This window comes from Muscardinus avellanarius (genome assembly GCF_963383645.1).
Source record: "Muscardinus avellanarius genome assembly, chromosome: 11".
Taxonomy (NCBI): domain Eukaryota; kingdom Metazoa; phylum Chordata; class Mammalia; order Rodentia; family Gliridae; genus Muscardinus; species Muscardinus avellanarius.
In genome coordinates this window covers 97,357,886-97,371,339 of record NC_137797.1, presented here as the reverse complement: position 1 = coordinate 97,371,339, position 13,454 = coordinate 97,357,886, and positions in this window count along the sequence as shown.

The window sequence follows — 13,454 nt, the reverse complement described above, 5'->3', positions numbered from 1 at the left end:
CTCCTGATGGAAAAGCTGGCTCAGCTGGGAGGAAGAAGAGGGGATCTATGGTCACTCTGGGATGTGGGAAGTGACCAAGTACAGTGTGGTCGTCAGAGGGTCTTGGACAACATCCCAATCCTCGCTTGTCAACTACACATCTTGGGACAAGCTGTGTAACCTCTCTGCTCTGCTTCTTAAAGGTTTTACCACTTTATGTTACCATCACTGTGGGAATCAAAGCCTACAACACAGGGGCCTTTGGAGACTTTAACATCCAAACTATAGCAGGACCGTTTTCACAAACTCGATGCCTGGGTTCTATCTGAGTCATCTCTGGATTCCAAATCCAGAACCATTTCTGAATCATTCATCCAGGGCACGGCCTGAGAGCTGTTCTCTTTTGTAACTATGCTGGTGATCTTAGATATGGCCTCAGTAGAGAATGGATAACCCATCCAGCACCCTCTTTGCAGATGAACTAATGGAGGCCCAGATGGGACATACAACTTGAGGCTACTTTTACCTACTCGGGACAGTATTGCTGTTCAGATCTCCTAAGAAGTACATCTGGTTCCCGTATGTGAGCCTTAAGGTAGCGTGGTGGCCCTGCCCCCAAGATTCCCCATCATTATATGATAATGAGCTCCAACTTCCTGTTTGAATCAAGGATGTGCTGGAACTAACTCTCTTGCCCTTTCATTTTCTCTCCTCTCTGCAGCCCCAACCTAAATTCTACCCTTAACTATCTCAAAACCTCTGCCCATGGATGGGAGTAAAGAATTTTCACTAATCCTACTTTTATGAATACAAACGAATTCAACACTTCCCATCTTAATTGATATGATCTCCCCTCAATTTCAGCTAAGTGTGTCTACAATAGATTAGTTCAATATTTGAGGCTTTAAAAAATGAGTCCAGCCGGGTGTGGTGGCGCACGCTTGTAATCCCCATGCTTGGGAGGCGGAGACAGGAGGATCACACAGGTTCGAAGCCAGTCTCGCTGGCTTAAAAGACCCTGTTTCCAAATAAAAATATTAAAAAAATGGGTGTCTGGGCATGTAGCCCGGAGGTAGATGGGTTTCCAGGAACCCCAGTACCACCAAAAAAAAAAAAATGAGTCCAAATTATGACTTTTTTTTATGCTTGATTGTTCTTTTTTTTTTTTTTCCAGTACTGGGGATGAAATCCAGGGGCATTCTATTTCCGACGTACACCCCCATTTTTTATTCTTTATTTTGGAACAGGGTCTCGCTGAGTTTCAAAGGGCCTCACTAAGTAGCTGAGGCTGTCAGCGAACCTGTGATCCTCCTGTCTCAGCCTCCCGAATGCCGAAACTACAAGCACGTTCCACCACACTTGGCTTGCTTGTTCTTAAAATACCCAGGATAACAGAATCTCTCAGAAGTAGTAAAGAAGACAGAAGTTAGCTTAGACACAGCTTCAGTGTCTAAAACGAAATCAAACAGCCCATGTTAACTCAACACTAATAAAACTACTCTTTTACTGGTGTTGAATCAACTAGTCATCTTTGTTGACCTCTGTTATAATTTTTTTTAATTGGTCCAAAGGATTGAACCTAGGGGCATTCTAACCCCAAGCTATACCCCCAACCCTTTTAATTTTCTCTTTTGAAACAGGGTGTCACTAAGTTGTTGAGAGTCTCGTTAAGTTGCTGAGGCTGCCCTCGAGCCTGCAACTCACTGTCTCAGCCTCCCAAGTATTGGGATCGCAGGCACGAACCACCATGCCCAGCATGATTCAGATCTTAAATGTTCCCCAAAGGCCACGTTCTCAAGCCTTGGTCCCAGCTTCGGGTGTTATTGGAGGAGGAGTGATAGAAACATTGGGATGTGAGGCCTTATTGGAGGAAGTACACCATTGGAGGCGTGCTCTTGAAAAGTATATTGGGACCCTAGGTCCTTTCTCTCTCTCTCTCTCTCCTTCCTGGCTACCATGAAGTCTCCTCTGCTCCCCGCTCCCACCGCCATGATGTCCTGCCTCACCACGGGCCCAAAGCGACAGGACCAAAAATGACTGAAACTTCTGAAGCCATGAGCCAAAAGAAACTTTTCATACCTTTGTTTGTCTCAGGCATTTTGTCATATCAGTTGAACGCTGACTAACACCATGTCCTAAATACAGCCTCCATCATATTTATTTCTACTGAACATTTCGCATTTGCAAATGTGAGCTCCAAGGAGTATCTTCTAAGGTGTTTTTTTTTTAATGACCCCAAAGTTTTGTGAATGTGATTTTTGAAGCATCTACATTTCCATATGACCCTTGCCTCTGCCTCTCTATAAGAAAAGAAACAGAATTTATAACAGGTACATGCTACAGTATAACTTTCAAGGCCTCCAGATGAAGTTGACAAATCACATCCTACCAAGCACAGTGGTACGCGTCTGGAATCCCAATACTTGGGAGGCTGAGACAGGGGAATCACAGGTTTTAGATCAGCCTCAGCAACTTAGGGAGGCCCTCAACAATATAGTGAGCCCTCTTTTGAAATAAAATAGGCCGGGCGTGGTGGCGCACGCTTGTAATCCCCGCGCTTGGGAGGCTGAGACAGGAGGATGGCACAGGTTCAGAGCCAGCCTCAGCTACTTAGTGAGGCTCTCAGCAACTTAGTGAGACACTGTTTCCAAACAAAATATAAAATAGGTCTGGGAGTATAGCCCAGAGGTAGAAAGCCTCTGGGTTCTACCCCCAGTACTAGAGAAAATAAAATAAAATAAAATAAGATAGGGTGGGGATGAACTTAGAGGTAAAATACCCCTGAGTTTAATCCTCAGTAACACACACACACACACACACACACACACACACACACACACACACCATCATGTCATAATCTGGACTAAATCTTTTAAAAATTCGTTGAACTAATTTACCATGACACGATAGCTAGAACCTTCTTGACTTGTGTCTTAATGACTCAGACCTCTCCTGAGTTACAAACTCTCTTGACGTCTGATCCACACTCTGGGATACACTGCTAACCAGTGGGTGTGGGGAAAGAGAGAAAGTTAGAGTCAGGGAAAAGAAGGGTGGCCAGAGAGCCCCTGAGCCCCTGCCCCTCAGCACGGTTTCATTTCCCAGGGCGACTGTGTCTGTGCCTGGACAGAAACACTTTCTGAGAAATGATCATCATTGCTGTCCTTCTTCCTGGACCAACTTTGGCAGATGCCGGCCGGAAACGATTCTCGTCTACCCTTTACTGGAATGGCATCCTGGCTGCTCTTTCTGGAAGCAGCGTGCTATTTATGCCTAGCTCCCTCTTTCTTTCCATAGAGGAGAAGAAGCCTTACTCGGTGGATGACTTCCCCACCTTCCATCCATTAATTCAGGGTCTGTTCCTTAGGTCCCTCCGGTGGCCTCTGTTTGGTGTTAGTCCTCTAGAGGGGCACAAAATTAGGATGTATCCTTGTCCATTAGTGGGGGCCAGTCTTAGCAAAAAGACAACCAAACGGGGCTGCAGGTTAGCATCTGATACATTTGCTGTCTTCATGAAGACATCTCCAAATAATATGAGTACATAAAATTATTATTATTATTATTATTATTATTATTATTACTGTACAGGGGATAGAACTCAGGGACATTGTACCTCTGAGCTACATCCCCAGCCCTATTTTTGAGTCTTTTTTTGGGGGGGCATCTGGGGATGAAACTCAGGGGCATTCGAACTCTGAGCTACACCCCCAGCCCTATTTTTTATTCTTTATTTTGAAACAGGGTCTCACTAAGTTGCGGAGGGCCTCACTCAGTAGCTGAGGCTGTCTGCGAATTGCGGTGCGATCCTCGTGTCTCAACCTCCCAAATGCTGGGATTACAAGCATGTGCCACCACGCCTAGCTAAATTTGAAGAAATGTAATGGCGTAGGGAAATATAATTTGCTGTTGAGTTAAAAAAAAATTGTGGTACAGGGGTTGGGAGAATTGCTCAGTGGTAGAGCAATTGCCCTGCACACACACACACACACACACACACAGAGTATGGTACAAAGCCAGGCATATAATATTACATTACTTATATGTATGTGGGAAACTTTTCAGGAAGGCAATATTCCAAAATGTTAACATCCGCCATTATCTGTAGGTATGAGATTATTGGCACTTCCGCTCTTTATTTTCCCCTAATTTCTTTTTAAGACTCCAGAATGAACATTGTCATGGCCTTCTAGTCATGAGGGGCATGAAGGCTATTGTGCAGAAGGCCTGGTGGGGGAAGAGGGAATGAGGATGCCGCAGAGCCAGCGTCACTGAGGGGGCCGCAGCCTGCAGCACACCTGTGGCAGACGCCGTGGGTTTCCTTGCCGAGGGGAGCCAGCTTTGCCTGGGTCGGCAAGGCGCCCGGCTCCATGGGCGATGCTCATTTGCTTAGCATCTCTGTGTCCAGACATGGCCACGTGGCATCCTTCTGGGCAACGAGACAAGAGCAGAATTTTCCTCAGGGCTCTGGAAAACAAGTCCTGCCCCGTTTTTCTTTTCTTTTTGACTTGAAAATGAAATATGAGCCGGGCGAAGTGGTGCACGCTTGTAATCCCAGCAATCCGGAGGCTGAGATAGGAGGATCGCCATTGGCGGACAGCCTCGGCTACTTAGTGAGGCCCTTTGCAACTCAGTGACACTCTCTTTCAAAATAAATAATAAAAAATAAGATGAGGGTGTAGCTTGGAGGTAGAATACCACTGGGCTCCATCCTCAGTACAGCCAAAAAAAAAAAAAAAAAAGAAGGAAGGAAGGAAGGAAAGAAGGAAGGAAGGAAGGAAAGAAGGAAGAAAGGAAGGAAGGAAGGAAGGAAGGAAGGAAGGAAGGAAGGAAGGAAGGAAGGAAGGAAGATGAAATATGATGCCTGGGACAAGAGCAGCCATCTTTCAAACATGGGGTAAAAGTCAAATAATCAGTGTTGGCACCCCTTCTATGACTGAGCCACCAAACCATCACCAGCAAACGCTTAACCTATGGATTTATTTTGTTATGTGAGAAAAATACCTTCCACTTTTTTTGAGCCATTGGAATTTTCTGTTCATTGCAACCAAATGCATTCCTGATACACCACCCTGTAGGAATGAGTAGAAGGAATATTAGGTGAGACCAGGTACGTGAAAGTGTTTTATAAACCAGGCGCGGTGGCACACGCTTGTAATCCAGTACTTGGGAGGCTGAGACAGGAGGATCGCACAGGTTCAAAACCAGCCTCAGCTACTTAGTGAGGCTCTTGGCAATTTAGTGAGACCCTGTTTCCAAATAAAATACAAAATAGGTCTGGGAGTGTAGCCCAAAGGTAGCAAGCCTCTGGGTTCCATCCCCAGCAACAAAGAAAAAAAAAAGAAAGTGTTTTATAAATTGTACATATTATAAATACATATTATAAATACTATAAATACATATTATAAATATGCCAGTTATATATATGTAAATACACACATATGTCAATCGGGTGGGATTTTTCCTGCTGCTCTTGAACTGTGACTCACGTCCCAAAGTACACAGAGAGGATCCAAGAACCTCCATATTGAAAGCAAACTGTCAATGAATTGGAGATAAACACGCACAGCCCCCACCACAGGCTTCAAAACGCAGCCAGAGCCCCCTACCTCATCATCCTACACCTGATCTCCCAGCCACGTGAAGAAAGGACAACAGGAAATAGGGGTGATGGCTGCCAGCCCTTCATGGAAGGCGAGGTGCACAGAGGGCAGAGGACCCAAAGACCCCGGAGGCCCCAAAGAAAGTAGCTCACAGGGCTGAGCCCCAGCAGTGGAGATTGACACTACCAAGAGCCAATGAGTGCTTGAGCCAGATGGCAGCTACTTGGCCACGCCCACTTCAGGAGGGTCTAGGGCGGGGCAACTGAGCATCTGGGAGGATTTGTTCCTAAAGTTAATTCCTAAGGGGTGGGATACAGCCAAAGTGGTCCTTCAGAATCCCTAGGAGGGTAGCCGGGGGTGGGGGCTCACGCTTGTAATCCCAGCATTTGGGAGGATGAAAAAGGAGAATCGCGGTTGTCGAACAGCCTCAGCTACTTAGTGAGGCCCTTTGAAACTCGGTGAGACCCTGTTTCAAAATAAAGAACAAAAAAATAAAGAATAAAATAATGAATAAAAAAGTGAAACAGGATCTCACTGAGTTGTAGAGGGTCTCGCTAAATAGCTGAGGTTGGCCTCGAACCTGAAATCTTCCTGTATCAGCCTTTCAGATACTGGGATTACAAGGGTGCACCACCATGCCTGGCTTACTTTTCTGCATTTTGGAAAAAGAAGAAAAGAAGAAGGTAGAAGAGAAGGAGAAAAAGAAGAGGGAGGAGGATGAGGAGACATTGTTTCAATAAAATCCACATTGAAGAAAATAGATTATTGAGACCAGAGGATCACAGTTCACAGACAGCCTCAGCTACTTAGCAAGACCCTTCTCAACTCAGGGAGACCCTCTTTCAAAAATAAAAAGATAGCGGGCATGGTGGCACAGGCTTGTTATCCCAGCATTCAGGAAGCTGAGACCGGAGGATCGCGGTTCGCAAACTTAAAAAAGTGAGGCCCTTTACAACTCGGTGAGACCCTGTTTCAAAATAAAGAATAAAGAATAGGGCAGGGGGTGTAGTCCAGAGGTCGAACGGCCCTGGGTTCCATCCCCAGACCTACAAAAAAATAAATAAAGTAAAATAAAAATAAATAAATAAAAATAAAAAAGACTAGCCAGTTGTGGTGGCGCATGCTTGTAATCCCAGTACTTGGGAGGCTGAGACAGGAGAATCACAGGTTTGCAGCCAGCCTCATCTACTTAGTGAGATCCTCTGCAACTTAGTGAGACCCTGTTTCAAAATAAATAATATAAAACAAAGGCTGGGGTGTAGTTTGGAGGTAGAATGCCTCTGAGTTTCATCTCCAGTACAGAGAGAGAGAGAGAGAGAGAGAGAGAGAGAGAGAGAGAGAGAGAGAGAGAGAGAAGGAGGTAGAGAGAGAAGAGAAAGCATAGTATGGTATGATGCCATTTTTATAAAAATATTTTGTTGACTGTCTACCTATTCCTCTGTTCACTGATGTACATCCAGATGTGTCCAGGATAATGTTCGTCCAAGGTTAGGTATTTGTGGATGGTGAGCTGCTTTTCTTTAACTTGGTTCTTTTTATTTATAAGCATTTTTTAATTTATAAGGTTTTTATAAGTACTTTTCACACATATACATAAAGGTATTCCTGGGAAAAGAGAGATCAAAAGAAAGCGTATGAACCTATAATCAAATAATCATTTATGTTCAGAGAAATTTTGAGTTTTTTTAATCCCTTTACTTTTGTGCGTGCTCGTGCATGCATGCGCACGTGTATGTGTGTGTGTGTGTGTGTGTGTGTGTGTGTGTGTGTGTGTGTGTCTGGTACTGGGGATGGAACACAGGGGCATTCTACCTCCAAGGTACAACTCCAACCCTCTTTTTTATTCTTTTGAAACAGAGTCTCACTAAGTAGCTGAGGTTGGCCATGAACATGCAATCCTCCTGTCTTAGCCTCCCAGGTACTGGGATTATAAACCTGCACCACCATGCCCAGCTTACTTTTCAGAGAAGAAAAAGAAGATGGAGGAGGAGGAGGAGGAGGAGGAGGAGGAGGAGGAGGAGGAGGAGGAGGAGGAGGAGGATGCCGCCTAGTGGGCATTAGAGGAGGCTGGAGGGGGGCTAATCTATTCTGTTCCAGCTTTTAATCTTTCCTTCATTTAAATGTGTTCGTTCATCTCCACCTTTGGCAACTGCGGAGGGAGGGAAGACCCCAGGGGTGCGACAAGGAGGAAGTATACAGGAAAGAGGCCTCTGTCGGTCAACAGTCAATTGAAGGTCCACGTGCTCCCCACAGCCAGCCCAGCCCACCAGGGCAGAAGTCCCAGCTCATTATGAAGCTCATTATGAAGGTGCGTTTGCTTGTGGTGTCTTCTGCACGTCTTGGATCCTTTAGGAACCCACTGCAACCAAAGCTAGCTAACCTAGCAATCAGATACTCAGGCTTCTCAGTCCAGACTGTGAGCCACACAGTCTGTTTGTGGGCTCCTCTTCCTCCACCCTCTTCCACATCAGTATTCCATATTCTCAGTCCTCTTCTGTCACTTCACATGCTCTTCCTGGATGGTCCATCCTGCAGATTCCTTCAACCATCACCTCTATGCAAACTCCCCTTTCTCCACTACCCAGTTCGATCACACTCCCAAAAGCCATATGTCTCCTCTGTCCTCCAAGCCCAGAAAAACCCAACTCCTCATCTCTCTTACCGTTCCAAGTCTTTGCTGCAGGCTTCTGGCCCGTTGACGGCACCACTAGCCCCTGGGAGCACTAAACACAGAAACCAACACTCCTTGTCTGCTCCCTCTGTCTTCCTTCCCTGTGTGCAATCGACCATTTATTCCTGTGATTCTTTCTGAAGATCTCTCATAACCCTGTATTGTTTTCAAGCTTCAAATGGTCCCTGCTTCAATTCATACCTGCTACCATCTCTCACCTAGAATATTTCAGAAAATGTCTAAGTGATCTCCTGTGTAGAGCTTCACTCTTTCTTGAATTTGTTCAGGACGCTACAGAGTAACCATCCTAAAAATAAACGTAATCATGTCAATTCCATACTCAGAATTCTCAAGGTGTCCCTGGAGACTGAAGGTTATAATCCAAACTCCTTCCTATGTTGTATAAATCGATTTTCAATTAAACTGTGCCCACCCTTCCCTCCCGCCCCCATTTGCCAATGCTGCACATTTCCTTTTATAGTGGAATTAGATGGAAATTCTTACAGCCCTACAAAGATGTTCTTTGATGAGTGTGTGTGTGTGTGTGTGTGTGTGTGTGTGTGTGTTGTGTGTGTGTGTGTGTTTACTGGGGATTGAAGTCAGGGACAGTCTACCTTCAGCCCCCCCTTCTACTACTACTAACCTCCTCCTCTCCTCTTCCTTCTCTCCTCCTTCTCTCCTCCTCCTCTCCTCTTCTTCCTCTTCCTCTTCTCTTTCTCCTCTTCCTCTCCTCCTCCTTCTCCTCTCCCTCCTCCTCTCCTCTTCCTCCTCCTCCTCCTCCTCTTCCTTCTCTCCTCTTCCTCTCCTCCTCTTCCTTCTCTCCTCCTCTCCTCTTCCTCCTCCTTCTCCTCTCCCTCCTCCTTTCCTCTTCTTCCTTTTCTCCTCCTCCTCCTCTCTTCCTCCTCCTCTTCTCTTCCTCTCCTCTCTCTCCTCCTCTCCTCTTCCTCCTCCTCTCCTCCTTCTCTCCTCTTCTCTCCTCCTCCTCCTCCTCTTCTTCCTCCTCCTCCTTTCCTCCTCTTCCTTCTCTCCTCCTCCTCTCCTCCTCCTCCTCCTCTTCCTCCTCCTCCTCCTCCTCCTCTCCTCCTCCTCCTCCTCCTCACTAATAACAACATCATCGTCATCATTATTATTGTTTGGGTGTGTGGTGCTGGGGATTGAACCCAGGGGCATTCTACCTCTGAGCTACACCCTGAGCCCTTTTTTAATTTTTTGGTTTTGAAACAGAATCTTGCTAGGTTGATAAGAGTCTCCCTAAATTGCTGAGGCTGGTCTTGAATCTGCGATCATCCTGTCTCAGCCTCCCAAGTAGTGGGACTGCAGGCATACACCCCACAATGGGCTCGATCACCTCTTTTGGATGCCCTCCTCTATCTCATATCTCGCCACTTGGCTAACTCTAACTCCTTAAAAACCCAGCTCACTGTCAGCCCTTCCGTGAGCCTGGCCCCCTTCCCCTGGCTGGTGTGGAGGCTCTCCCTGCCGGATCCCAGGGTCCTTTGCGCACACCTCCCACACGGCCTGGCCACTTTCACAATAAATGTCTCCTTTATGGGTGCTTTTTCTACTGCACTGTGAGCTCCTTGAAGGCAAGGAGGCTTCTACATGGTTGCCGTAAAATCATGGAGAATGGATGAATTCCTCAGAAACATACGGAAACATCAAAAAGGAAACGAACATGTGCTTCCCAGTGTCTCTGCCCAGGGAGCACGGGGGTGGTGGACATAAAAAGGATTCTTGGGTGAGGGGAGGCGAGGTGAGAAGCTTTGCTTTATGAGGTGAATTGGCCCAATTCTGAGGGAGAGAAGAAAAAAGGGCAGAGGCAGAGGCCTATCTCAGGCAAACCTCAGCGCGGGCTGAGAACTCGGCGGCATGAGAAGACGTGAACTAGAATAGACCTCCCTGGAGTGGGAAATGGGACATAACTGAAGAGAAAGAATAACTCGGTACTTGAGAGGCTGAGACAGGAGGATCGCAGGTTCGCGGCCAGCCTTTGCAACTTAGCGGTGCCCTCCACGTCTTAGTGAGACCCTGTTCCAAAACAAAAACAAAACATAAAATAAAATGGGCTGGGGGTGTAGCTCAGAGGCAGAATGCCCCTGGATTTCATCCCCAGTACTACCAAAAAGAAAAAAAGAAAAAAGAAAGGAAGGAAAGAAAAAGAATTACCTAGAATAATCTGCCTTGCACTGCACAGCCCTACGTAGTTTGCAAAGCAGTGTCACGCCCTGGCCTCTTTGTCCTGGGGACCTGAGAAGAAGGAGGGGCAGGAGGAACTGTCCTCATTGGAGTTGGGGACAGTGCAGGACACTGAGCATAAATTTCCAAGCTTATTTGGTCATGTCATAACTCCAGCCAAGTGGCACCCCTGGGATCTGAACCTGGGACTTTGTTTCTGTTTTAAGGCCAAATTCAGTATTTCTTCCATCATATCAGAATAAGGGCAGAAGTCATTCTTTCATTTATTGAATACTCTTTTGTGTGAATGTGTGCTACTGGGGATTGAATCCAGAGGCATTCTACCTTCAAGCCACAGCTCCAGGCCAATTTTATTTCTTACTAGTAACAGGTTTATGAGAGTCTTGCTGTTTGCTGAGGCTGTCCTCGAACCTGTGATCCCCCTGTCTCGGCCTCCCAAGTACAGGCATTACAGGCATGCACTACCATCCCCAGACTGAATACTCTTTAAATAGGCCAGGCATCAGAAATAACTTTGAAATAACAATGATCCTGAAAGTCACCTGTAAGGAATGAGGAGGTCAGGAGAGAGCCTGAAGTTGTAATAGGAGGCTGAATTTTAGAAAAGGCACGACGAACTCAGTGTGGTAGCTCACACCTGCAATCCCAGTGCTTCTGAGGTTGAGATAAGAGGATTGCAGGTTCAAGGCCAGCCTCAGCAAGTTGCAAGACCCTGTTTTAAAATTAAAAAAAAAAAAAATAGGGCTGAGGGTGTAAGCCCAGGGGTAGAATGTCTTTGGTTTCAATCCCCAGTACAAAAAGAAAAAGAAAGAAGGAAGAAAGGAAAACAAAAGAGAGAGAGAGAAAAGAGATGATGCTGGGCGTGGTGGCGCACACTTGTAATTCCCGCACTTGGGAGGCAGAGACAGGAGGATCGCGCAGGTTCGAAGCTAGCACGGTGGCTTAGGAGACCCTGTTTCCAAAATAAAAATACAAAATACGTCTGGGAGTGTAGCCCGGAGGTAGAAGGGTTTCCAGGAACCCCAGTACCACCAAAAAAAAAAAAAAAGAGAGAGAGAGAGATGAAAATTATAACAAGAAATACCAGGTATGGTGGTTCATGCTTGTAATCCCAGTATCTGGGAGGCTGAGACAGGAGGATCACGGTTCACGGACAGCCTCAGCTATCTAGTGAGACCCTGTTTCAAAATAAAGAATAAAAAATCGGGCTGGAGGTGTAGCTCGGAGGTAGAATGCCGCTGGGTTCAATCCCCAGTACCACAAAACAACAACAAAATTATAACAACAAAGGAATAACTGTAATTCCCTCTGTAACAAGGAGCTCTAGGAGGCCTCTCTATATAAGATCAAGTTTATGTGTTCTATGTGTTCTGTGTTCTATGGATTCTTATGTGTTCTATGATTAAGTCCTGCCAACAATATAATAAGACAGGTACAATTCTCTCTTTCTCTCTCTCCCTCTCCCTCTCCCTCTCCCTCTCTCCCCTCTGGGGATGAATCCCAGGGGCATTTGACTTCCGAGCTACATCTCTTGCCCTATTTTTTTATTTTGAAACAGGATCTCACTAAGTTGCAGAGGGCCTCACTAAGTAGCTGATGCCATCAGGGAACTGGTATCCTCTGGTCTCAGCCTCACAAATGCTGGGATTACAAGCATGCGCCACCACGCCTGGATCAATTCTCTCTCTCTCTCTCTCTCTCTCTCTCTCTCTCTCTCTCTCTCTCTCTCTCTCTCTCTTTCTCTTTGGTGGTGGTGGTACCCTTCTACCTCCGGGCTACACTCCCAGACCCACTTTTATATTTTTATTTGGAAACAGGGTCTCTTAAGCCAGCGCGGCTGGCTTCGAACCTGCGTGATCCTCCTGTCTCTGCCTACCAAGCGTAGGGATTACAAGCGTGCGTCACCACGCCCGGCTCAATTATCTCTTGTTTACAGATGAAAAAAACGAGGTTCCAACAGGTGTCCGATGAGGACAGAGGTGACCTGCCTGGTAGGATGCACAGCTTGGTTTCTGACCCAGACTGTAACCTCAGAGCCTTCGACCCTCTGCAGGGCTCAATGTTCCCTCTCAGTCCTACCAGGGAGAAAAGATTCTCACCAGGGAACGGCTGCGGTGGCGCAGAGTCCAAAGAAGTGGTGGAGGTGCGGAGGCCACTCTCCCTCGCCAGGCAGGAGCATCCTGTCGGGCCCCCACCCCCACGTCTCAGCAGCCCTGACCTCCCGCAGGCTGAGGGGATGCCTGCCTCCGGAAGCCCCAACATCCTGCTTTCTGCTGAAGCCACAACGTGTTGGGCCGCCCGTCCCAGCTGGGGCCCACAGAGGGCCAGGACTGACAGGCTGGGGTTGAATCACCCGCCTCTCCCCTCCGCTAGAAATAGCCCTCCGAGAAGTGTGCTGCGGCTACGTGTCCACAGGGAGGGGAGGAGGCCCAGGATGCGGAGATAACACGGGTCCGGATGTGCCGCGGCCCAAACACGGCCAGCTAGCCCAGGTCACGGCTACGAGGGGGTGAGCGGGATGCCGAGGGCTGCGCCCCCTACGTGGGCTGCGTGGGCTGCGTGACAAGCCCCAGGCATCCCGAGCCACGGGCTGGGTCCTGTCCAGCAGCCTTGGGGTATCAGATTGGGCAGCCTATGTGAACGGACACACACACACACACACACACACACACACACACACACATACACTCACACACACACCAGCTCCTTTGCAGTCCAGAATTTCTATTGTTTCTTACTTGAACAAAATCCCAACTCTGGAAGCATAATTGTATTCTCTCTGGCTTTGGAGAAAGGGACAGAGAGGGAGCAAACACAACCGGGAGAGCCCCGCGGGTTGAGGAACCCAGGGCCCAGATCACTGCTCCATTTCCTCTACCTAGAGAAGAAACATTCAAAGCTCGCCCTCAAGGGAGCTTGTACCCTGTGTTCAGAGTTCCCCACCTGTCCCCGGCACTGTCCTCTGCCCTCCATTTCCCCATCCCAATGGCTTCAATATTAAAGATACA